Source organism: Triturus cristatus, chromosome 1_2 (genome assembly GCF_964204655.1).
Source record: "Triturus cristatus chromosome 1_2, aTriCri1.1, whole genome shotgun sequence".
Classification (NCBI taxonomy): domain Eukaryota; kingdom Metazoa; phylum Chordata; class Amphibia; order Caudata; family Salamandridae; genus Triturus; species Triturus cristatus.
The window spans coordinates 639472086-639497778 of record NC_140580.1 but is presented as its reverse complement, the minus strand read 5'-3'; the positions used below and the strand labels follow the sequence as shown (position 1 = coordinate 639497778).

At 43.1% G+C, this 25693-nt stretch overlaps 1 long non-coding RNA gene across 1 annotated transcript; it reads right to left on the bottom strand.

Moving 5' to 3' along the window:
• Positions 1 to 2374: 2374 nt before the first annotated feature.
• LOC146867758 (uncharacterized) lies at positions 2375 to 17083 on the bottom strand. The gene is made up of 4 exons (XR_014962182.1): positions 16928 to 17083; positions 15019 to 15072; positions 3892 to 3945; positions 2375 to 2658 (listed from the first exon to the last, which is right to left on the bottom strand). It is a non-coding gene; the product is annotated as an uncharacterized LOC146867758 (long non-coding RNA).
• Between the last annotated feature and the right edge of the window lie 8610 nt (positions 17084 to 25693).

The following is a 25693-nucleotide window of genomic DNA, read 5'->3' as shown; positions in this document are numbered from 1 at the left end:
TTGGATATCAGTGCATTTATGCTTTCCAAATGTAAGCCAGTGTGTATGAAAGAAGACCTTTTGAAAAATACCTTCTAAAGCATATGCTCCTATGTGTACCCACAATATCAGAGATGCACAAATAACCACTGCTCCTAAACTCCATATCCTGTGCCCATTCAGAAATATCTAGTTTTCCTTAATACCTATTCACTCACTCGTATTTCACCATAGAAATTGGTCTATACTAGTACACAATGAAAAACCATTGTACATTGCTGCTCAGTTGTTGGCTCTAGATATCTCGGTTCTTGTTGAACCTAGAGCCCTCTATATCCCTGCAACCAAAAGGATCTAGCCAACGTAATGGTACATTTCTTTTGTAAATTAGGATTGTGAAAAAAAGTTACAGATGAAAACACTGGAAGAAATGGCTGTTTTTTCCAGCAAATGTTTTATATTTCTTCATTTCGACCATTAGTTTCTTTGGTAAAGCTTTGTGGAATCTACAAATATGATCCCTTGTTTATGAAATATATAGCTTTCCTTGATCACCCATGGGTTTTTCACTGACCACAAACTAGAAGAGCGTTGATAGTACAGAAAATAGGAAAAATGGGCTACCTCTTTGAAAAATGCCAAAACTATGGAAATAATTAGTTTTTTAAATCAGCTCTGTATGTTCCTAAAAGCTGTGAAGATGGTGACTTTAGCACAACAAACTGTTTGTTTAGCTAAGCCATTTTTAGGGAACAAAAGAGACACTCTTATTCCCCAAACACTGGGCACCTTTAGAATTGCCAGGATGTTGGAAAAAAAGGATGCAAACCTGGCATGGATACATTATGTGGAAAATAAGTTATGGAGGAATAAGCACAAACAAAACTAAATAGCCAAAAAAGGTCTGAGCACCAGGTTGGGGGAGGCGGGGGGTGTTGGGCGAGGCCCAGCAGTTAAAGGGTTGCTGCAAGCTTAGTGAAGGGCTGGATTAAGGTAAATGTTATGAAGTATATGTAGTCAAACAAACACTATTCAAGTCTTCAGATGCATGTGCAGATTTAGGGTGAATTTATGTCCAGGTTCTGGCTATATAAGTGCTCAACATGATTTACCATAATTAACAGACACTTTGGATCTCCATAAGAGTTGTATTCCATATTCTTGCTACAAACCCTTGCTGCAATAAAACAGTGGGAGTTGATGGTGGTGGTGTTCACCTGCAAGGTGGACAGTAAACTCTACAGTAAATTGTGCAATACTTTGATAAAGCATATAAGGCATAGGAACAGGATGGGGTTTTAGTATGTGGTGGTTATTAACCAATTAGGCTAGGTATCTCTGATGAGAAGCATGAATGGAATATTGAAGTGCTGTTTTCTTCTCTGAAGGTCTTACCGTGATGACATGATGGGGATGAAGTAGAGGTCTAGGTTTGGAGTTGATTGTAATGTTCCTGTGGCGACATTTGGCAAATACTTAGTGTATGGTCTGTGAGTTTCTCTTGGTGAGATTGGGAAGACAATTGGATTTGAACGGTCCTTAGTATGAGTTGTTCAGAAACTTAGGGGGATGTACAGAACCAGAATTGACTAATCACTTTGGACTGGGGGTACTAAAGTTGAAGGTTACACTTATGGGTTTCTGAATTAAAGCTCTAGTGTAAGAGGATGAGGTGGAAAAAACAAATGTGAAAGATCATATGCATGCTGGGATGAGAGAGAACAACAGATGTTCCCCAGGGTCCAATCACCCAACGGATGTATGATTTGCAGATGTGTTGCAAGTCAAAAGAACTCTTTCAAGCTCATTGAAGCAAAGAAGCACCAGTATTAAATTTCTTTGCTTTTCAAGACTAATAGCATTTAGTAGTTTATGAATTATATTTGGCTACACAGAGCTTTCCTTCTGGGGTGTGCAGCCTGAATATCAACTCCAGAACACAAAATCAAGGACATATATAGAAAAAACCAATATTGACAGGCGAATAAGTCTAGATTTTCTACACATCTCACATATATGTACCTGGGAGGTACATGTAACTTCGAGGTATGTAGATGTGGATTTAGAAATAGTAAATATATACTTCCCTGCATACACTTACATTTCAATACTGTTTAACCTCAATATTCTATCCTCGATATTCTTGTAACATGATATTCGGGTGGTGGATGTTCAGTAGAACTATTGCCTTCATGTCATTTTCAACATGCCTAGTCTCTGCTATAGAAGGCAAGGTGTGATGATGCATGCAGTGGAACAGTGGACTATGAAAGCTGAATCAGACTGGGAACAAACCAGAGTTTTTGGAACATAATGGATCACAATATAAATTCAGAGAGAATACCTATTCAACAACAAAAGCTGACATTGTAGAAATAAAGAAGAAGACCACAAATTCTCTAGTCTACATTAATTTAATACATCATTAACACCATCATTCTTGGCCAGAGGTAATTTCAGATATTCCAGTAAAAGATAACATGACATTTTTTAGATGGAGAAAGCAGCAGTTGGGATGTCTGTATGTCTTCAACGTCTCCTTTACTATTGTCTGATGGCACATGCGCATGGTCGGCTGCACGCCGGCAGCCTCTCAGTATTTTTTGCTGGCGCCTGATTGCTGTGTCTGTTGAGTTTGTTGAGTCTGAGCTCCCTGGCATGGGTCAGGCATGCAGGCATCTGCAAATGCAGTACAAAGAGGTGATGCAAACATTGAGCCATAGCACATCCACACACATCAGCTTTACTCCCTTGAAGGTGTCAATGGTGGACTCTTTCACTACTACAGAAGCATTAGGCAGAACTCAAAACATGACATAACCTTCTAAGAAATCACACATGCATTGACCTACTATTTTCAAACTTACACCTCGCTGATGTTAGGTATATTTTATAAGCTAGTTTTTGAGTAGTCATTTTGTGCCCTTTTTGTTATAATATTTAGGACTCTTGCTCTTATTATGCTGCTGACAATTTTAGCAGCAATCCGACCTCGATAAACACATTCTTGATTATATTTAAGTGAAGATAGTTTCCAGAGCCCACACCGCAAGTTGTTGTCATCTATATTTACTGGTATGGGCCGAGTGCTGTTAAAGAATCCTATGTAAATTGGCAACTCCACACTTGACCGACCATATACCATCATCCTCTTGGCACTTGGCACTTAAGGCACTATTTTATTTATTTGTGAGATATATTTTAGATCCTGCTACTGTTAAAAAAAGTAACAAACCTTTGCAGGTAGAAAAGTGCTTAAAACAGCAGAGGATAATGAGAAATAATATTTATAAAAGGTATTATCTGAACACATTACAATTGCACTTTTGGTCTGCTTCATTTTCCTTTAACTTATTTTGACATTTGCTGCCACTCTGACCCTCCTGTTTTTTTATTTAGCTTTAATATCTCACACTATAGATTAGAGCTATTATGCTGCAATTGCTGTTATGGCTGCCTAAGTCAGAACAAGTTGTTTTGAGGGTAAATAGGTCGGTCTTGGACACCTTTCTGGGCATAATATGACATTTCCCCCTCCCTCAAAACCAGGCGGTTGTGGGATCTTGCAGACAAATGCTGGTCAGCCACCTGTACGTGGTTTCATTTATTGGAGCTGCTGTGAATTGCCAGCTGTCTCCATGTACTCGGCATCCATCTGTGCACCGAGGATCTGGAAAGACATCCATATATCTACCAAGACCTGCAAAACCTGAACCAGTATAAGAAAGAGCTGAAGGCACACCTCTTTAAAGAACACTACATCACCACACAGTGAAAGTCCGCTTCCCCTTTTTAGTTCCTTCTACACTGACAATCATTTTTGACTGTCTCTTTACCTTTGACCCTGTACACAGCAATGCTGTCTTTTGGCTAAGTACCACCAACATACATACTTAGGGCAAATTATCTTACCTTGGCCTTTCCCTGCAGACTGCTGGGCTTGGCATGGGTCCACGGTATTGCATGCTAAAAAGGAAGGCAAGCTGTATATTAGTAAAAGTAGGCTTACCCCTGTTCAAAACATTGTTTTATAGGGCTTGTAGAATGAGGTCAACTGAGTCATACGCAGACATTTAGGCTGGCTTTTGGGCTACGGTATTCGGTTCTTCGTGGAAGCACACAACAATCAAGATGCATCTTCAGGGCCTCGGGCTCAAACTTTACCTGTTCACAAATAATTTTGTGCCATCTCACACAAGCACAACCAGTTGTGTTAACTTCCTACCTCTATGTCCAACCAACATTTAAAAGGAGCTTAAGTCCTCAATCCTCCCTTAAATATATAGAATTCTGATGCTATGTAGGCTGACCACTTAATAAATGGAGACACTCTGCAAAAAATCAATTCAATAAACAGGATGTAAATCCCCTGAAGACAGGAAAATGTTGAGTAGTTTTGGTGCTGAGCTAACGAAGCACAGTATTCTGACGCCACAAAAAAACAAAGCACATTCAAATCAATAACACGTTAAACGGTTTGAATGCATCAAAATATTATGCACGTCCATGGCGGTGGAGAAGGGCAAAGTTGAGTGTCTAAAGATAAAACTGAGCTGATTGGAGGATGCTGCCCCAATCCTCTTCTTAGATTGATACAATTGGTTGAGGGTGTGGCGCCATTTGAGATCAGCTCTGAGTTGGCCAGATTTACTGAGAAACAGATACTATGGCCCAGATATATGAAGCTTTTGTGTTGTCCTTGCATTGTGCAAGGTGATGCAACAACAAAGCAAAGGCTTCAGTAATATTTGCAAAGCCAGGCAAGGAACAATGTGTGCTGCCTTGCATGACTTAGTAAAGAGAAGGCAACGCAACTGCTTGTGCTGTATTATGTTACATTTTAACATGGATTGACCCATGGATTTTGAAGCATCCCTAGATTTACAACAGCTAGTAAACCTGGGAATGTGTACAAATAGCTAGCCTTTTCCCAGTGATACTACCTGTACCAGGGACTGGAACTCAAATGCTACTGGGGGGCTGGGTCATTGATTGTGCTATCCACTTAAGTACCCTTGTAAAACATGCCTCATCCCTGCCATTTCAGCCTGTGTGTGCAGTTTTAAACTGCCATTTCGAGCTGATAAAACAAAACCTTTTGCCAAGCCTAAACCTTCCTTTTTATTACATATATGTCACCTGACATTAGACTGGTCGTTCCCCACCCCTGCCATAATTTCTTAATTTATCTCAGACTTCCCACCTCTGCCTTAGAACCTTCACCAAGGGAAAGATTGTCTTGTTGCTTTCTGGCAGTATTATCTTTTGTGAATTAGCAAGAGAGTAGCGGATAGCCTTGAAAGCTGAAGCTGAATTTTGGTGAACTCTCTCCAGGCCTCTCTTGAAGTGCGTATGATTCTCAGGGGCGTAGCTTGGTCAGTAAGATGGTGGTGGGGGTGAGCTTCAGATTTTCCAACAATCACGCTGGCGTATACTGTTAAAACACATTATGCGACAAGCAGGGCGCATGAGAGGGACTTGAGGGTCAGTGGAAAGAGAGAGGAAAGCAGATTGGTAGAGGTACAGAGTGAGAGAAAACACAATATTTTGTAAAATAACCAACATTTTTGAGAAAAGAAAGGAGTGTGTGTGTATATGTGTGGGGGTGTGGGGGTGTGTGTTTGCCTGCATTTATGTAAAAACCTTCCTGGTGAAATCCAACAGACACCTCACCATACCCGACTGAAAGCACCTGTACCCAACTATTTACGAGAATATACATTTATTAGGTGGTGTAACACCCTAAACATCCCTTCACTCCCCCCCACCCCAAGCTAGGCCTCTGATGGTTCTACAGGATGCAAGGTACTTACGGTCCTGAGCACAAGCACCCTGGAGTTGGGTCTTCTGGCTATATCCTCCGCCCTTAGCAGACATGGTTCCTGTTGGCACTGAGCGGCAGATCTGCGTCAAGAAGATGGCGGAGAGGGTATGCTTCTGTGATGTGGGGTTCCGGGGCTCAGCGTCTTTATATACACGAGTCGGTGCATGCCCGGTACTTGAATCAGCATTCAGGAGTGTTTAATGAGCATTCAAAATCCGGGAAAATTGGTCCCAGGGGTTGCGCTCAGCCCTGTAATTCCTTTGTTTGCGTCCTCTGGGGCTGGGTGGGTGAATCGCATTGCTGACGTTTCTAAACGGTTTACATTTAAGTTTCTATTCTGCTGGTGTGGTTCACATGTCAATTAAGGTTTTTCATTTATGAATCATTTTCTGTAATTATTCTCAGCGCCGAAATGTCAATGTGATTCTTGGCTTGTTTTTAAGTTGGGTGACTGAGTTAGTTATATTAAAATGTGCGAAAATAGGTCCCAAAAACAGGTAAAAATCCACTAAAGAGGAAACCCTACTCTACTGTCACTTGCATCCCCATTGTGAAATGTAACTTCCCAGGGCACATTTTCTGCTCTGATTCTTCTCATGAAAACATGCTCGTAAAAAAGAACCTGAGAAGGCTGACACAGTAAGTCCATGAAATGAAGCGTTAACCTATAATTACAGGCTTATCATTTAGAATATTTTTTCATATTTCTAAACGTTATTAATGCGGGTGTTTACATTAACCAATTTAATGAAATTCAATGAATCCATCATAGAAGGCTGAGATGGCCATGTCGGGATTCAGAATAACACCGTGCAGTCGACACCACAGTCAAAAGTGCTTAACTCGGGAAGTCATTTTACTGGCATGAGGTAAGTATCCACACAGAAGGATATGGAGAAAAGTGATGCTCAAAGATGATCCATTCTGAAGTCCAGCTCCCATAATGCATCTCTCTTGTCCTCCATGAACACACGATGAGTTCTTCTGTATGGTGTGAGACAGTACCCTAGCGTCATCCAGATACAAATTCCAGGCATCAAGGTATATTTTCTGATATGTCGCAGCTATTATATCCATCCATGTCAAATTATATAATACATTTTATGGACTAAGGAACTACAATGGTACGTTTTAGTATGCACATAACAATGGATTTCTAAGTACACAGTGGTAGGCCTACGTGAGAGATTGAATGCAAGGGAAAATTCAAAGATCGAGATGGTTTTTAAAAGAGTACACATAGGAATTGGACTAAACGGAGAAAGCTCCTGGTAGCCGGTGGGGTACAAAGTATGAAGTAAGCGATTTACACACTAGGGGTATCTAACATATGTCCAGGAGGGTCGGGGTCATATCAGTTTTTCGAGATAACTACTAACTAATTAAATGTTTTCTTTAGATTTATTGTATGTACATTTAGTTTTGGGCCCAAAACCAGTTCCAGGCTTAGGCCCAAGGAGTCTTATTACTCCAGCCTTGACTTTGTTGCATTATTTGCCTTTCAAAAATTACACCCTTTTCAAGTCCATGTGTCTAATCAACAAGGCCATGTTTAACTCTCCGCAATCCTATATTAGTCAACATTTTAATTGGTACTGCCCTCACAGAGACTTGTGTTACAAGCAATAATTACTACTCACAATATCCAAGACTCGTCTACAGCCCCTTGGTGGACGAGCATTCTGAGTGGCTGCTGCCTCATGGTGGAACTGATTGTCACTTCATCTTCGACAAGAGGTCAATCTGTTCAAATTTCGAACATTGCTTGAAAAATTAATGTTTCCAATTGTATAGCATCCCTCGCTAGTATTGTTGATTGTTCTCTTTGCAGTAGTTTTCTCCAAATAGTGATCTATTGTTTTAATTTTTGCTTTTTTAGCAACAACATATCCTTAGTAGGTGAAGGCTAATTCTTTTAAAACCTCCATAATTAATAAATAAATAAATAAATGAAGCTATTCTGAAAAGAGTTCATGGATCTAGCTCGTCTGCATCAACTTTGGACTACCCTGCTAGAAAGGAACTTTTGATCAGGCCACACAAATTGATCCAAAGTGGAAGTAGATTGCTGTACATGAAAGGTCCTCATACTTTGAAATCCTCAGGCCCAAATGATGTATCCAAGTGTGGTAATGAAATCTGAGCTAGAAACAATGATCTGCGTGTCGTCAGCGTAGGAAATCACCTGTCACCCAAAGGATCTGACCAGCTTGGCCAGTGGGGACACATACACATTAAAGAGGGTAGGGCTCAGGGATAAGCCCTGGGGAACGCCACACGTTAGGATGAAAGCCTTAGATCTAAAACCCCCACAGCTAACAGTATTGGTTCTTTCTATCAGGAAGGAGTGGAGGACCTGCAAGTCCTTACCCGAGATTACCACCTCTTGCAGACGTTGGACCATCCGAATGGAGGAGACGGTGTCAAAAGCAGCCGATAGATCCAGCATAATCAGCACTGCCAAGCCACCCTGGTCGACCTACATGCGGATGTGATTAGTGGCAGCAATAAGGGTGGACTCGGTGCTGTAGTCGGCGCGGAAACCATTTTAGACTGATCTAAAATCTCATGGGAATCCAAATAGTTATTCAACTCAATGTTGATGTACTTCTCTAGGATTTTTGCAGGGCAGGGAAAAGTGAGATGGGGAGAAGATTTTTCAAATTCAGAGGGGTCAGCATTGGGTTTCTTAAATAAAGGCGTAACAATAGCCTCTTTCCGAATGTGTCCGGATAGCAACCAGATCGGAGGATGCTGTTAAACACCTTGCATAGAAAATCTGCGATCGGTTTGGGGACCAACTTGAGAGTGAGGAGTGTGCAGGTGTCAGGGGGGAGCCAGACATAAGGCCCATGAGAAGAGCCAGAGTTTGTTGAACAGTGATCTGGGGAAAAGTTGCAAGAGTAGCAGGGGGTCTCCCCATCACTTGGTTCTGAGCGACCTCTTCAACCTCCAATTCTTCCGTTTCCATATGTTCAAGCTCCCAAAAGATTTTAAGGACCTTGTCCTCAAAATAGGCAGCTATTTTGTCGGAGAGATCTTGAGAAGGTCTCAGCAATTGTGTCCAGGAAGGTTTAGAGATCTCCTTAATCACCTTGAAGAGCATGCTAGAAGAATTGTTTGCAGCTAGGATCTTATTGGTAAGAAAATGAAATTTAGCTTGAAAGTTGTCTACTTTATACTTCTGGAGCAGAGTTTTCTGCTTGGTTTTCTCCATAGTACAAGGGTCCAGCTGCCATCTACGTTCCTGTCTGTGACACTCCCTTCTAAGTAATCTGAGTTCGTAAGAAAACCAAGGTGATAATGGTTTGGCTCTCTTAAAAATGCAATCTTTGAAAAGGAGCAGTGATATCTAAGGCTTGAGTAATCCAGTTGTGAAAGCCCTCTGCCGTAGGGGGGAACATCCCACATGATAACTTTATTTGATTAAAATATAATCCTAAATGAGGACATACATACCACACATATACAAAAGAGATAATTAAAATGACCAAGAATTATATGAAAATTAGATTTTTAAAACTAAGTAGTAGCAAAGAAATGAGTGTTACTGTCAGAATCTAAGAAGAAGGCCCAGAGTTGCAAGGAGACCCAGAGAGTGTGAAACCCCACCGACCACGCTGACCTGGGAGTCATCCTCGACTCGAAACTCTCCATGACCAAACAAGTCAACGCAGTCTCCTCCACCTGTTTCAACATCCTCCGCATGCTCCGCAAGATCTACAGACGGATCCCGACAAACACGAGGAAAACAGTCACCCAGGCCCTAGTCAACAGCAGACTCGACTACGGAAACGCCCTCTACGCCGGAGCCTCATCCAAGCTCATCAGCAGACTAGAGAGAATCCAGAATGCCTCTGCACGCCTGATCCTCAACGTCCCGCGCCACGACCACATCACCCCCCACCTGAGGAACCTGCACTGGCTCTGCGTCGACAAAAGAATCTCCTTCAAACTCCTGATTCACGCACACAAGGCACTCCACAAAACAGGACCAGCGTATCTCAACAGTCGACTCTCCTTCTACGTACCCAACAGGAAACTCCGCTCCGCCGACCACGCCCTGGCCACGGTCCCACGCATCCGGAGAACTACTTCCGGAGGCAGATCCTTCTCCCATCGCGCCGCCAGGACCTGGAATACCCTCCCCCTCTACCTGCGACAAACCAAAGACCTGCTGACTTTCAGGAGACAACTCAAGACCTGGCTCTTCGACCAATAGCAGCAGCACACCCCCCCCCCCCCCAGCGCCTTGGAACCCTCACGGGTATGTAGTGCGCTTTACAGGTTATGTGATTGATTGATTGAACATTACTATGGTGAAAGACTGGAGGCGAAACATAAGTTCTAAATTCTGGCTTTCAGTTTGCATGCAGGTCTTTGATGACAGTTCATAGCTCACTGTGATATATAAGCATTGGAATTTATGATCTGCAAGTAACTAAAGAGTATCTATGACAAAAGCAGTAACCCAATGAGCTATCTACACGAAATACAATTCTGTGATGCACATTGTACATGTTCTTTGCTGCAGGCACATTAACCCTCTCTCCTGTGTTATGATTACCCAAAACTCATCAACTGGCGAAAATTCAAATCTCTCTCCAGCGGGGACATTAATCACCAGAGTGATCTTGACATTTTTATTGTTACCCGAAATTTGCTGGATACTCAAGGAACTCTGCATCAGATGCTTTTAAACCGATATGATATTTCGAAACCGGTCGCACCGCCTTCAAGCCAGCCCTGCAGAGAAGCAATGTTCCCCATGGAAACATTTATAATCACTGAGATAATTTGAATTGTATTTTAGAAGGTTACTGTGAAAAATATCAGTGACTGGCCAGAGAATGGCTACCATAATTCAAGATATGGCGCATATGGAAGATATAAAAATGCCAATTTACGTTCAAGGATTATTTGATTGAAAAGTATGCTTTATGTACAATTACAAAGATGGCAGACAGTGGTGTCAAAAAGTGCATGATGCCCAAAGATTGGTCTCAACGAATGTGAAGAAAAGCATTAATACAAGACATTGTGAAAAAAGTCCGATTTGATAGAGCAAAACCAACAGTGGCTACACAATAAACAGATGATAAATCCTCTAATCGGATAGCATGATGTCAGAATAGGACAGGGTCTCCACCAGGACACACAGTAAGTGATGTATGAAACCTATGAAATAAATGCGCTGTAAACATTTACATTGTGCCTTCTGGGGAGATTAATACATTGATTTAGTGAACAAGACTCATCGATCACTCACTCATTCGGTGGTTTATTGACTTAAAAAATGGCTTCACTAATGGTCAGGTTTAGAGGAACTACAACAACTGCTAACCAACACCTGATTGGACAGAAGTGTGTGAAGGTCCGAGTGAGCATCTTTTAACATGTTCCAATTGAACACTTTGCAGCATACCAATTGTATTGGCGCGTATAGAGAGGTGATTAGCAATTAAAGTGACTGAAGAAGGTGGCATAAGTGAATTATTAGAATAAAGAAGATGACCAATTAGAAAAGACATGAGAAGAGAGGAGTTTTACCAAAGTTGCTTTGAGGTGCTGATGCGGGTCATTGTTTAACAGTCTTGTATCTCAGAGAGGGATTTGCATAATGGATTTAGGTAGTAAATGTTTTGGTATTTTCATTTCAGCTACCATATGCGCACTCAGACAGATGTATGATTACAGGGCGTCTTATAGACATGTCTAGGGATGCCAGGAATGTACATTGTCTTGAGCAGTGGAATGTAATGAAGGAGTTTGAGACAATGCTTCATACTAATTGACGCAGTGTGATGGAAACTGAGGATTAGGACATCTCACTGAATGACACGCGTCAGATTCCACTTCATAGGCAATGCATCATGCTGATCAACAAATCTTGGCTTCAGCTACAGGCTAATCCCATTAACAATGCCCATGAACTCGCAAGTCTCAATTGATGGTTTAGGTAAATGTTGAGATCTTGTCGCCCCCATTAAGAATCCGGACTGACAGTCCATGTGCTATCAGTACACTGCCTCAGTCACTGAGCTATTGACTTCCGTCAAAATAGGTCTCCCACAGTGTTGTAACAAAGGCCCCCCCGAAGCCCTCACGGTGCATGGGGGCCCACAAGCTCCAGGGGGCCCCCTCAGCACATTGCTCTGGTGTGACAGCCCCTGCCTGAGTCCGTAAGGGAGCCCCCTCCATGTAGTTTGCAGGGGGGCCCCCTCAAGTTTTGTTATGCTAGTGGTCTACCAGAGGAGCATTTGTCAGAACGTTAACTGCAAGAGGGCCAAAGCCGGCTCTGAACACTTTACCCTGGAATTCAGTCAAAGGGTGGGGACTTGGCACATCGAGCTTTGTAGACTAGGTCATGTACACACTTTTCTTTGACGGGACAGTTGTGTGTTTTGTCTGCTTGCTTTGTTTTCAAGCCCATACTTATATCAGTTACAACCATGCCCCATTGAATAAAAGCAATGGCAGCTGTCCAAAAGCATTATTGAGGTAATCTTTGTAACATAGAGTTCTTCCTAATTGCACTGGGGAACAGAGTAAGTCATAGCGGCAGAGACAAGCATGCCTGGCAAAATGACAGCAATCTGAGCCTTCCTTCAATCAAACAATCAATCAATCAAACAGGATTTGTAAAGCGTGGATAATCTCCTGTGAGGGTATCCTGGCAGTGAGCCTTCATAAAGATTTGAAAGTAACAACCAGGGGCCACATGTAATCCTTTATGTTTACCAAATAGCAATATTTTTGTGATATGCTATTTGATAATCAAAAACACTAATGTACAAATGTTTCTTTGACATCTTTTGTGATTCCCAGTTCGTCGCAAATAGACCTACCTCATTGACATTTATGAAGCTGGTCTTGGTTTGCAACCCATTTGGAATCGCAAACATCACAATGATGGTGGTCTGCTGGGGGCAGCAGACCACCATGTCTGTGATTGCTTTTCAATAAAGCTTTGTTTTCTTTTTGAAACGCAGCCCGTTTTCCTTAAAGGATAACAGGAAGGATTTCAAAAAGAAAAATGAAAAGTTTTCTTTCCATTTTTTTCAGAGTAGGGACCACTGCCTCCTCTTAAAAATGGGGACCCCTGCCCATTTATGAATGGCTTATCACCAACCGTGCCCAGGGCCAGTAAATTTAATGCAACAAGTGAGTCTGCAGACCTGATTGTGCCACCCACTTGAGTAGCACTTTAAACATGTCTCAGGTCTGTCAATGCATCCTGTGTGTGCAGTTTTAAACTACCATGTCGACCTGGCAAAATAGACCTTTTGCCAGGCCCAAAGCTTCATTTTTAAAGTATATCAGTCACCCTTAGAGTAGGCCATGGACAACCCAGAGGGCAGAATGCAGTGTATTTAAATAGCTGGACATGAACTTTTAAGTCTTACATGTCCTGGTAGTGAAAAACATATAAATTTGTTTTTCACTACTGCAAGTCCTACCTCTCCCAAAGGATAACATTGGAGTTACCTTATTACATTTTATAAGCAGAATTTCCAAATGGGAATAGGTGACCAATTCATGCTTGGTGTCTCTGGTATTCGAATTTAAATCCTAACTTATGGTGAAGTCGGATTTTAAATTACAATTGTGTAATCTCAGTTTTAGAAAGTTGGAATTTTCCTGGCATCAGTCCTTTTGTGTCTGTAGTCTGTCTTCGGTCACATGACTGGGTGTAACTGACATTTAGTCTTTGTGAATTCCTCCCAGACAGTTACACAATAGACAAATTCGGTGTGCCTGAATGGGCCATCTGCTGGCAGGATGGAGTGGCAGAGCTGAGCACAGCCCCACTTGCAATTGCATAGCCTGTGCTCTGCCTTTATTCAAAGGGCTTTACAAGCCCACATTGTTACTGCAGCCAACTAGGAAACAGAGCAAGCAGGGGGGAGATTCACTGCACTTCAAAGTCACTGTCTAGAAGCTTCTCCCACCTTCCAGAACAAAGGCACCAGGGTATAAAAACTAGACCTTAGACACCAACTCTTACGTACACTTCTGGACCTGTCAATACTCTGCCAAGAAGAAGGACTGCTGTACTGCTACAAGGGCATTCACTCTGCTGGACTGCTGCTCTATAGGAACTGCTGCCCTGCCTGGCTGACCTGCTGCCCTTTAGCCTGGGGAAGAAGAACTGGACCTGCAACTTCATCTTGAATCCAGGACCCCAGAGTGATTCAAAGGGCTAGCCTTCTGGCCTCCTGATCTGAGCCTCAGGGACATAAGATGCTCCCCAAAAGCTGCTGGACAATTTTAGCAGCAATCCGACCTCGATAAACACATTCTTGATTATATTTAAGTGAAGATAGTTTCCAGAGCCCACACCGCAAGTTGTTGTCATCTATATTTACTGGTATGGGCCGAGTGCTGTTAAAGAATCCTGTGTAAATTGGCAACTCCACACTTGACCGACCATATACCATCATCCTCTTGGCACTTGGCACTTAAGGCACTATTTTATTTATTTGTGATATAACTTTTGGATTTTAGATCCTGCTACTGTTAAAAAAAGTAACAAACCTTTGCAGGTAGAAAAGTGCTTAAAACAGCATAGGATAATGAGAAATAATATTTATAAAAGCCATTATCTGAACACATTACAATTGGACTTTTGATCTGCTTCATTTTCCTTTAACTTATTTTGACATTTGCTGCCACTCTGACCCTCCTGTTTTTTTTATTTAGCTTTAATATCTCACACTATAGATTAGAGCTATTATGCTGCAATTGCTGTTATGGCTGCCTAAGTCAGAACAAGTTGTTTTGAGGGTAAATAGGTCGGTCTTGGACACCTTTCTGGGCATAATATGACATTTCCCCCTCCTTCAAAACCAGGCGGTTGTGGGATCTTGCAGACAAATGCTGGTCAGCCACCTGTACGTGGTTTCATTTATTGGAGCTGCTGTGAATTGCCAGCTGTCTCCATGTACTCGGCATCCATCTGTGCACCGAGGATCTGAAAGACATCCATATATCTACCAAGACCTGCAAAACCTGAACCAGTATAAGAAAGAGCTGAAGGCACACCTCTTTAAAGAACACTACATCACAACACAGTGAAAGTCCGCTTCCCCTTTCAAAATCCTTCTACACTGACAATCATTTTTGACTGTCTCTTTACCTTTGACCCTGTACACAGCAATGCTGTCTTTTGGCTAAGTACCACAAACATACATACTTAGGGCAAATTCTCTTACCTTGGCCCTTCCCTGCAGACTGCTGGGCTTGGCATGGGTCCACGGTTTTGCATGCTAAAAAGGAAGGCAAGGTGTATATTAGTAAAAGTAGGCTTACCCCTGTTTGAAACATTGTTTTATAGGGCTTGTAGAATGAGGTCAACTGAGTCATACGCAGACATTTTGGCTGGCTTTTGGGCTACGGTATTCGGTTCTTCGTGGAAGCACACAACAATCAAGATGCATCTTCAGGTCCTCGGGCTCAAACTTTACCTGTTCACAAATCATTTTGAGCCATCTCACACAAGCACAACCAGTTGTGTTAACTTCCCACCTCTCTGTCTAACCAACATTTAAAAGGAGCTTAAGTTCTCAATCCTCCCTTAAATATATAGAATGCTGATGCTATGTAGGCTGACCACTTAATAAATGGAGACACTCTGCAAAAAATCAATTCAATAAACAGGATGTAAATCCCCTGAAGACAGGAAAATGTTGAGTAGTTTTGGTGCTGAGCTAACGAAGCACAGTATTCTAACGGCACAAAAAAACAAAGCACATTCTGATCAATAACACGTTAAACGGTTTGAATGCATCAAAATATTATGCACGTCCATGGCGGTGGAGAAGGACAAAGTTGAGTGTCTAAAGATAAAACTGAGCTGATTGGAGGATGCTGCCCCAATCCTCTTCTTAGATTGATACAATTGGTTGAGGGTGTGGCGCCATTTGAGATCAGCTCTGAGATGGCCAGATTTACTGAGAAACAGATACTATGGCCCAGATATATGAAGCTTTTGTGTTGTCCTTGAATTGTGTAAGGTGATGCAACAACAGAGCAAAGGCTTCAGTAATATTTGCAAAGCCAGGCAAGGAACAATTTGTGCTGCCTTGCATGACTTAGTAAAGAAAAGGCAACGCAACTGCTTGTGCTGTGTTATGTTACATTTTAACATGGATTCACCCATGGATTTTGAAGCATCCCTAGATTTACTACAGCTAGTAAACCTGGGAATGTGTACAAATAGCTAGCCTTTTCCCAGTGAGGCATTATACTACCTGTACCAGGGACTGGAACTCAAATGCTACTGGGGGCCTGGGTCATTGATTGTGCTATCCACTTAAGTACCCTTGTAAAACATGCCTCATCCCTGCCATTTCAGCCTGTGTGTGCAGTTTTAAACTGCCATTTCGAGCTGATAAAACAAAACCTTTTGCCAAGCCTAAACCTTCCTTTTTAATACATATATGTCACCTGACATTAGACTGATCGTTCCCCACCCCTGCCATAATTTCTTAATTTATCTCAGACTTCTCCACCTCTGCCTTAGAACCTTCACCAAGGGAAAGATTGTCTTGTTGCTTTCTGGCAGTATTATCTTTTGTGAATTAGCAAGAGAGTAGCGGATAGCCTTGAAAGCTGAAGCTGAATTTTGGTGAACTCTCTCCAGGCCTCTCTTGAAGTGCGTATGATTCTCAGGGGCGTAGCTTGGTCAGTAAGATGGTGGTGGGGGTGAGCTTCAGATTTTCCAACAATCACGCTGGCATATACTGTTAAAACACATTATGCGGCAAGCAGGGCGCATGAGAGGGACTTGAGGGTCAGTGGAAAGAGAGAGGAAAGCAGATTGGTAGAGGTACAGAGTGAGAGAAAACACAATATTTTGTAAAATAACCAACATTTTTGAGAAAAGAAAGGAGTGTGTGTGTATATGTGTGGGGGTGTGGGGGTGTGTGTTTGCCTGCATTTATGTAAAAACCTTCCTGGTGAAATCCAACAGACACCTCACCATACCCGACTGAAAGCACCTGTACCCAACTATCTACGAGAATATACATTTATTAGGTGGTGTAACACCCTAAACATCCCTTCACTCCCCCCCACCCCAAGCTAGGCCTCTGATGGTTCTACAGGATGCAAGGTACTTACGGTCCTGAGCACAAGCACCCTGGACTTGGGTCTTCTGGCTATATCCTCCGCCCTTAGCAGACATGGTTCCTGTTGGCACTGAGCGGCAGATCTGCGTCAAGAAGATGGCGGAGAGGGTATGCTTCTGTGATGTGGGGTTCCGGGGCTCAGCGTCTTTATATACACGAGTCGGTGCATGCCCGGTACTTGAATCAGCATTCAGGAGTGTTTAATGAGCATTCAAAATCCGGGAAAATTGGTCCCAGGGGTTGCGCTCAGCCCTGTAATTGCTTTGTTTGCGTCCTCTGGGGCTGGGTGGGTGAATCGCATTGCTGACGTTTCTAAACGGTTTACTTTTAAGTTTCTATTCTGCTGGTGTGGTTCACATGTCAATTAAGGTTTTTCATTTATGATTCATTTTCTCTAATTATTCTCAGCGCCGAAATGTCAATGTGATTCTTGGCTTGTTTTTAAGTTGGGTGACTGAGTTAGTTATATTAAAATGTGCTAAAATAGGTCCCAAAAACAGGCAAAAATCCACTAAAGAGGAAACCCTACTCTACTGTCACTTGCATCCCCATTGTGAAATGTAACTTCCCAGGGCACCTTTTCTGCTCTGATTCTTCTCATGAAAACATGCTCGTAAAAAAGAACCTGAGAAGGCTGACACAGTAAGTCCATGAAATGAAGCCTTAACCTATAATTACAGGCTTATCCTTTAGAATATTTTTTCATATTCCTAAACGTTATTAATGCGGGTGTTTACATTAACCAATTTAATTAAATTCAATGAATCCATCATAGACGGCTGAGATGGCCATGCCGGGATTCAGAATAACACCGTGCGGTCGACACCACAGTCAAAAGTGCTTAACTCGGGAAGTCATTTTACTGGCATGAGGTAAGTATCCACACAGAAGGATATGGAGAAAAGTGATGCTCAAAGATGATCCATTCTGAAGTCCAGCTCCCATAATGCATCTCTCTTGTCCTCCATGAACACACGATGAGTTCTGCTGCATGGTGTAACAGTAAGGCAGTACCCTAGCGTCATCCAGATACAAATTCCAGGCATCAAGGTGTATTTTCTGATATGTCGCAGCTACTATATCCACCCATGTCAAATTATAAAGTAAATTGTATGGATTAAGGACTACAATGGTACGTTTTAGTATGCACATAACAATGGATTTCTAAGTACACAGTGGTAGGCCTACGTGAGAGATTGAATGCAAGGGAAAATTCAAAGGTCGAGATGGTTTTTAAAAGAGTACACATAGGAATTGGACTAAACGGAGAAAGCTTCTAGTAGCCGGTGGGGTACAAAGTATGAAATAAGCGACCTACACACTAGGGGTATCTAAAATATGTCCAGGAGGGTCGGGGTCATATCCGTTTTTTGGGATAACTACTAACTAATTAAATGTTTTCTTTAGATTTATCGTATGTACATTTAGTTTTGGGCCCAAAACCAGTTCCAGGCTTAGGCCCAAGGAGTCTTATTACTCCAGCCTTGACTTTGTTGCATTATTTGCCTTTCAAAAATTACACCCTTTTCAAGTCCATGTGTCTAATCAAAAAGGCCATGTTTAACTCTCCGCAATCCTATATTAGTCAACATTTTAATTGGTACTGCCCTCACAGAGACTTGTGTTACAAGCAATAATTACTACTCACAATATCCAAGACTCGTCTACAGCCCCTTGGTGGACGAGCATTCTGAGTGGCTGCTGCCCCATGGTGGAACTGATTGTCACTTCATCTTCGACAAGAGGTCAATCTGTTCAAATTTCGAACATTGCTTGAAAAATTAATGTTTCCAATTGTATAGCATCCCTCGCTAGTATTTTTAATTGTTCTCTTTGCAGTAGTTTTCTCCAAATAGTTATCTATTGTTTAAAACCACCATAATTAATAAATAAATAAATGAAGCTATTCTGAAAAGAGTTCATGGATCTAGCTCGTCTGCATCAACTTTGGACTACCCTGCTAGAAAGGAACTTTTGATCAGGCCACACAAATTGATCCAAAGTGGAAGTAGATTGCTGTACATGAAAGGTCCTCATACTTTGAAATCCACACTTAAGAAGGTTGCCTCGGGATCCCCTACTGACTGTTGCCCCCCCTTAGTTCTCCGCGCGGCTTTTACAGCCTGCCCTTCTCCCCCTCTGGTACTGTTGAATAACTCTCTTTCCTCTGGCACTGTTCCTGGATCATTCAAACGTGCCGAGGTCACGCCCATCCTTAAAAAACCCACAATAGACCCCACAATTTTGAGTAACTTCCGCCCCATTTCCCTCCTTCCTTACCTTAGCAAAGTCCTTGAGGCCCATGTGACTAACACTTTGAGTACCTTTATCGAGGACTCCCAGTTCCTCGACCATCAACAGGCTGGATTCAGACCCAATCACTCCACAGAATCTGTTATACTTTCAGTTATGGAGGAACTGCGGAGAGGGGCGGCCTCTAACATCAGCCAGGTCTTGGTGCTCCTGGATTTGTCGGCCGCCTTTGACACGGTCGACCATGATATTTTGGTCGGCCGTGTCGGGGAGGCCGGCATCCGGGGCTCTGCGTTGGCCTGGGTCCGCTCCTTCTTGAGCAACCGCCACCAGGCGGTTCGGCTCTCTCAGTTTTCCGCGGATGAGGTTGAGCTAACCTGTGGTGTCTCGCAGGGATCCTCCTTATCCCCCCTTCTTTTTAATGTATTCCTTACCCCCCTTATCCGCTCTTTACAAGGCAGTGGTGTCACTGCGTTTAATTATGCGGATGACATTCAGCTGGTCTTCAACATCAACTCTACGGCCCAGTCCATTGACAATTTCCAAACCATTCTTTGTCATATCAGCGACTGGATGGGGGCGAATCATCTGAAACTTAACCCCGACAAGACAGAACTTCTGCTTGTCGGGGGCACAATCAACCCCTGGAATTCCACCTTTTGGCCCACCAGGTTGGGCACCCCCCCTAATCCCGTCAGCTCAGTGAAGAGCCTTGGGATCATCATTAGTAATGATCTCTCGATGAAATCCCAGATCAGTGCGGTGGTGTCTTCCAGCTTCTTCCAGCTGAGAAAAATCCGTAAGATTGCCCGCTTCCTGACCACTGAAGCCCTTACTTTGGTATTACTGGCGCTTGTCATCTCCAGGATAGATTATGCCAACTCCCTTTATGTTGGCATACCTGTATACCAATCAAAAAAGCTTCAACTGGTCCAGAACCAGGCAGCACGGCTCATTCATCACCAACCTAAACACCAACACGTTCGTCCCCTCTTAAAATCTCTTCACTGGCTCCCTGTCACTGAGCGGTATAAATTTAAACTGGGCTGCGTTATCTTTAAGTCCCTTGTTGGTACAGGACCCTTGTTTATTTCTTCACTCCTGCACCCATATGTCCCTTCTCGCAACCTTCGTTCCTCCCATCTGGCTTTACTCCAGATCCCAACTTTTAAACGTAAAAAACATGGAGGACTAAGGTTCTCATTCCTTGCCCCCTCTTTTTGGAACGCTCTTCCACTAAGCTTGAGACTGGCCTCCCCCTTGACCCACTTCAGGTCACTCCTAAAAACCCATCTGTTCCGTATAGCCTACAACTAGAATCTCCTTAGCCCCTTGGACTGTTTGTTTTCTTCTCTCTCTGCCTCCAGCGCCAAGAAACCGTCTGGTGTTAGTTGCGCTCTATAAATTCTTTTTACATTACATTACATTACACATATACAAAAGAGATAATTAAAATGACCAAGAATGAAATGAAAATTAGATTTTTAAAACTAAGTAGTAGCAAAGAAATGAGTGTTACTGTCAGAATCTAAGAAGAAGGCCCAGAGTTGCAAGGAGACCCAGAGAGTGTGAACCCCCACCGACCACGCTGACCTGGGAGTCATCCTCGACTCGAAACTCTCCATGACCAAACAAGTCAACGCAGTCTCCTCCACCTGTTTCAACATCCTCCACATGCTCCGCAAGATCTACAGATGGATCCCGACAAACACGAGGAAAACAGTCACCCAGGCCCTAGTCAGCAGCAGACTCGACTACGGAAACGCCCTCTACGCCGGAGCCTCGTCCAAGCTCATCAGCAGACTAGAGAGAATTCAGAATGCCTCTGCACGCCTGATCCTCGACGTCCCGCGCCACGACCACATCACCCCCCACCTGAGGAACCTGCACTGACTCTGCGTCGACAAAAGAATCACCTTCAAACTCCTGATTCACGCACACAAGGCACTCCACAAAACCGGACCAGCGTATCTCAACAGTCGACTCTCCTTCTACGTACCCAACAGGAAACTCCGCTCCGCCGACCACACCCTGGCCACGGTCCCACGCATCCAGAGAACTACTTCCGGAGGCAGATCCTTCTCCCATCGCGCCGCCAGGACCTGGAATACCCTCCCCCCCTACGTGCGACAAACCAAACACCTGCTGACCTTCAGGAGACAACTCAAGACCTGGCTCTTCGACCAATAGCAGCAGCACCCCCCCCAGCGCCTTGGAACCCTCACGGGTATGTAGTGCGCTTTACAGGTTATGTGATTGATTGATTGAACATTACTATGGTGAAAGACTGGGGGCGAAACATAAGTTCTAAATTCTGGCTTTCAGTTTGCATGCAGGTCTTTGATGACAGTTCATAGCTCACTGTGATATATAAGCATTGGAATTTATGAGCTGCAAGTAACTAAAGAGTATCTATGACAAAAGCAGTAACCCAATGAGCTATCTACACGAAATACAATTCTGTGATGCACATTGTACATGTTCTTTGCTGCAGGCACACTAACCCTCTGCCCTGTTTTATGATTATCCAAAACTCATCAACTGGCGAAAATTCAAATCTCTCTCCAGCGGGGACATTAATCACCAGAGTGATCTTGACATTTTTATTGTTACCCGAAATTTGCTGGATACTCAAGGAACTCTGCATCAGATGCTTTTAAACCGATATGATATTTCGAAACCGGTCGCACCGCCTTCAAGCCAGCCCTGCAGAGAAGCAATGTTCCCCATGGAAACATTTATAATCACTGAGATAATTTGAATTGTATTTTAGAAGGTTACTGTGAAAAATATCAGTGACTGGCCAGAGAATGGCTACCATAATTCAAGATATGGCGCATATGGAAGATATAAAAATGCCAATTTACGTTCAAGGATTATTTGATTGAAAAGTATGCTTTATGTACAATTACAAAGATGGCAGACAGTGGTGTCAAAAAGTGCATGATGCCCAAAGATTGGTCTCAACGAATGTGAAGAAAAGCATTAATACAAGACATTGTGAAAAAAGTCCGATTTGATAGAGCAAAACCAACAGTGGCTACACAATAAACAGATGATAAATCCTCTAATCGGATAGCATGATGTCAGAATAGGACAGGGTCTCCACCAGGACACACAGTAAGTGATGTATGAAACCTATGAAATTAATGCGCTGTAAACATTTACATTGTGCCTTCTGGGGAGATTAATACATTGATTTAGTGAACAAGACTCATCGATCACTCACTCATTCGGTGGTTTATTGACTTAAAAAATGGATTCACTAATGCTCAGGTTTAGAGGAACTACAACAACTGCTAACCAACACCTGATTGGACAGAAGTGTGTGAAGGTCCGAGTGAGCATCTTTTAACATGTTCCAATTGAACACTTTGCAGCATACCAATTGTATTGGCGCGTATAGAGAGGTGATTAGCAATTAAAGAGACTGAAAGAGGTGGCATAAGTGAATTATTAGAATAAAGAGGATAACCAATTAGAAAAGACATGAGAAGAGAGGAGTTTTAACAGATGTTGCTTTGAGGTGCTGATGCGGGTCATTGCTTAACAGTCTTGTATCTCAGAGAGGGATTTGCATAATGGATTTAGGTAGTAAATGTTTTGGTATTTTCATTTCAGCTACCATATGCGCACTCAGACAGATGTATGATTACAGGGCGTCTTATAGACATGTCTAGGGATGCCAGGAATGTACATTGTCTTGAGCAGTGGAATGTAATGAAGGAGTTTGAGACAATGCTTCATACTAATTGACGCAGTGTGATGGAAACTGAGGATTAGGACATCTCACTGAATGACACGCGTCAGATTCCACTTCATAGGCAATGCATCATGCTGATCAACAAATCTTGGCTTCAGCTACAGGCTAATCCCATTAACAATGCCCATGAACTCGCAAGTCTCAATTGATGGTTTAGGTAAATGTTGAGATCTTGTCGCCCCCATTAAGAATCCGGACTGACAGTCCATGTGCTATCAGTACACTGCCTCAGTCACTGAGCTATTGACTTCCCACAAAATAGGTCTCTCACAGTGGTGTAACAAAGGCCCCCGAAGCCCTCGCGGTGCATGGGGGCCCACAAGCTCCAGGGGGCCCCCTCAGCACATTGCTCTGGTGTGACAGCCCCTGACTGAGTCCGTAGGGGAGCCCCCTCCATGTAGTTTGCAGGGGGGCCCCCTCAAGTTTTGTTATGCTTGTGGTCTACCAGAGGAGCATTTGTCAGAACGTTAACTGCAAGAGGGCCAAAGCCGGCTCTGAACACTTTACCCTAGAATTCAGTCAAAGGGTGGGGACTTGGCACATCGAGCTTTGTAGACTAGGTCTTGTACACACTTTTCTTTGACGGGACAGTTGTGTGTTTTGTCTGCTTGCTTGGTTTTCAAGCCCATACTTATATCAGTTACAACCATGCCCCCATTGAATAAAAGCAATGGCAGCTGTCCAAAAGCATTATTGAGGTAATCTTTGTAACATAGAGTTCTTCCTAATTGCACTGGGGAACAGAGTAAGTAATAGCGGCAGAGACAAGCATGCCTGGAAAAATGACAGCAATCTGAGCCTTCCTTCAATCAAACAATCAATCAATCAAACAGGGTTTGTAAAGCGTGGCTAATCACCCATGAGGGTATCCAGGCAGTGAGCCTTCATAAAGATTTGAAAGTAACAACCAGGGGCCACATGTAATCCTTTATGTTTACCAAATAGCAATATTTTTGTGATTTGCTATTTGATAATCGAAAACACTAATGTACAAATGTTTCTTTGACATCTTTTGTGATTCCCAGTTCGTCGCAAATAGACCTACCTCATTGACATTTATGAAGCTGGTCTTGGTTTGCAACCCATTTGGAATCGCAAACATCACAATGATGGTGGTCTGCTGGGGGCAGCAGACCACCATGTCTGTGATTGCTTTTCAATAAAGCTTTGTTTTCTTTTTGAAACGCAGCCCGTTTTCCTTAAAGGATAACAGGAAGCATTTCAAAAAGAAAAATGAAAAGTTTTCTTTCCATTTTTTCCTGAGTAGGGACCACTGCCTCCTCTTAAAAATGGGGACCCCTGCCCATTTATGAATGGCTTATCACCAACCGTGCCCAGGGCCAGTAAATTAAATGCAACAAGTGAGTCTGCAGACCTGATTGTGCCACCCACTTGAGTAGCACTTTAAACATGTCTCAGGTCTGTCAATGCATCCTGTGTGTGCAGTTTTAAACTAGCATGTCGACCTGGCAAAATAGACCTTTTGCCAGGCCCAAAGCTTCATTTTTAAAGTATATCAGTCACCCTTAGAGTAGGCCATGGACAACCCAGAGGGCAGAATGCAGTGTATTTAAATAGCTGGACATGAACTTTTAAGTCTTACATGTCCTGGTAGTGAAAAACATATACATTTGTTTTTCACTACTGCATACCTACCTCTCCCAAAGGATAACATTGGAGTTACCTTATTACATTTTATAAGCGTAATTTCCAAATGGGAATAGGTGACCAATTCATGCTTGGTGTCTCTGGTGTCCGAATTTAAAATCCTAACTTATGGTGAAGTCGGAATTTAAATTACAATTGTGTAATCTCAGTTTTAGAAAGTTGGAATTTTCCTGGCATCAGTCCTTTTGTGCCTGTAGTCTGTCTTCGGTCACATGACTGGGTGTAACTGACATTTAGTCTTTGTGAATTCCTCCCAGACAGTTACACAATAGACAAATTCGGTGTGCCTGAATGGGCCATCTGCTGGCAGGATAGAGTGGCAGAGCTGAGCACAGCCCCACTTGCAATTGAATAGCCTGTGCTCTGCCTTTATTCAAAGGGCTTTACAAGCCCACATTGTTACTGCAGCCAACTAGGAAACAGAGCAAGCAGGTGGGAGATTCACTGCACTTCAAAGTCATTGTCTAGAAGCTTCTCCCACCTTCCAGAATCAAGGCACCAGGGTATAAAAACTAGACCTTAGACACCAACTCTTACGTACACTTCTGGACCTGTCAATACTCTGCCAAGAAGAAGGACTGCTGTACTGCTACAAGGGCATTCACTCTGCTGGACTGCTGCTATATAGGAACTGCTGCCCTGCCTGGCTGACCTGCTGCCCTTTAACCTGGGGAAGAAGAACTGGACCTGCAACTTCATCTTGAATCCAGGACCCCAGAGTGATTCAAAGGGCTAGCCTTCTGGCCTCCTGATCTGAGCTTCAGGGACATAAGATGCTCCCCAAAAGCTGCTGGACCCATCCTCAGCAAGTTCCTGATTCCCAAGCCTCTCTGGCTCTGAACCCTTGGTGTGGCTCTCGAGCTCTTGAAGTCAAGATTTTAGGTGCTGTATGACCACGAATGGTCCTGTTCATAGCAGAACCATTCCGCTCACTCTGAATATCAGCGTGAGCTGCTGGCAGCCTGTCTTTAGCAATGCAGCATCCACAGCCCGCAGGGACTGCCAACGCAAAGCTCTAGCCCATCAATCTGCGATGCCAGGCATACTCTTCACACCACGCCCACCACAGACCGT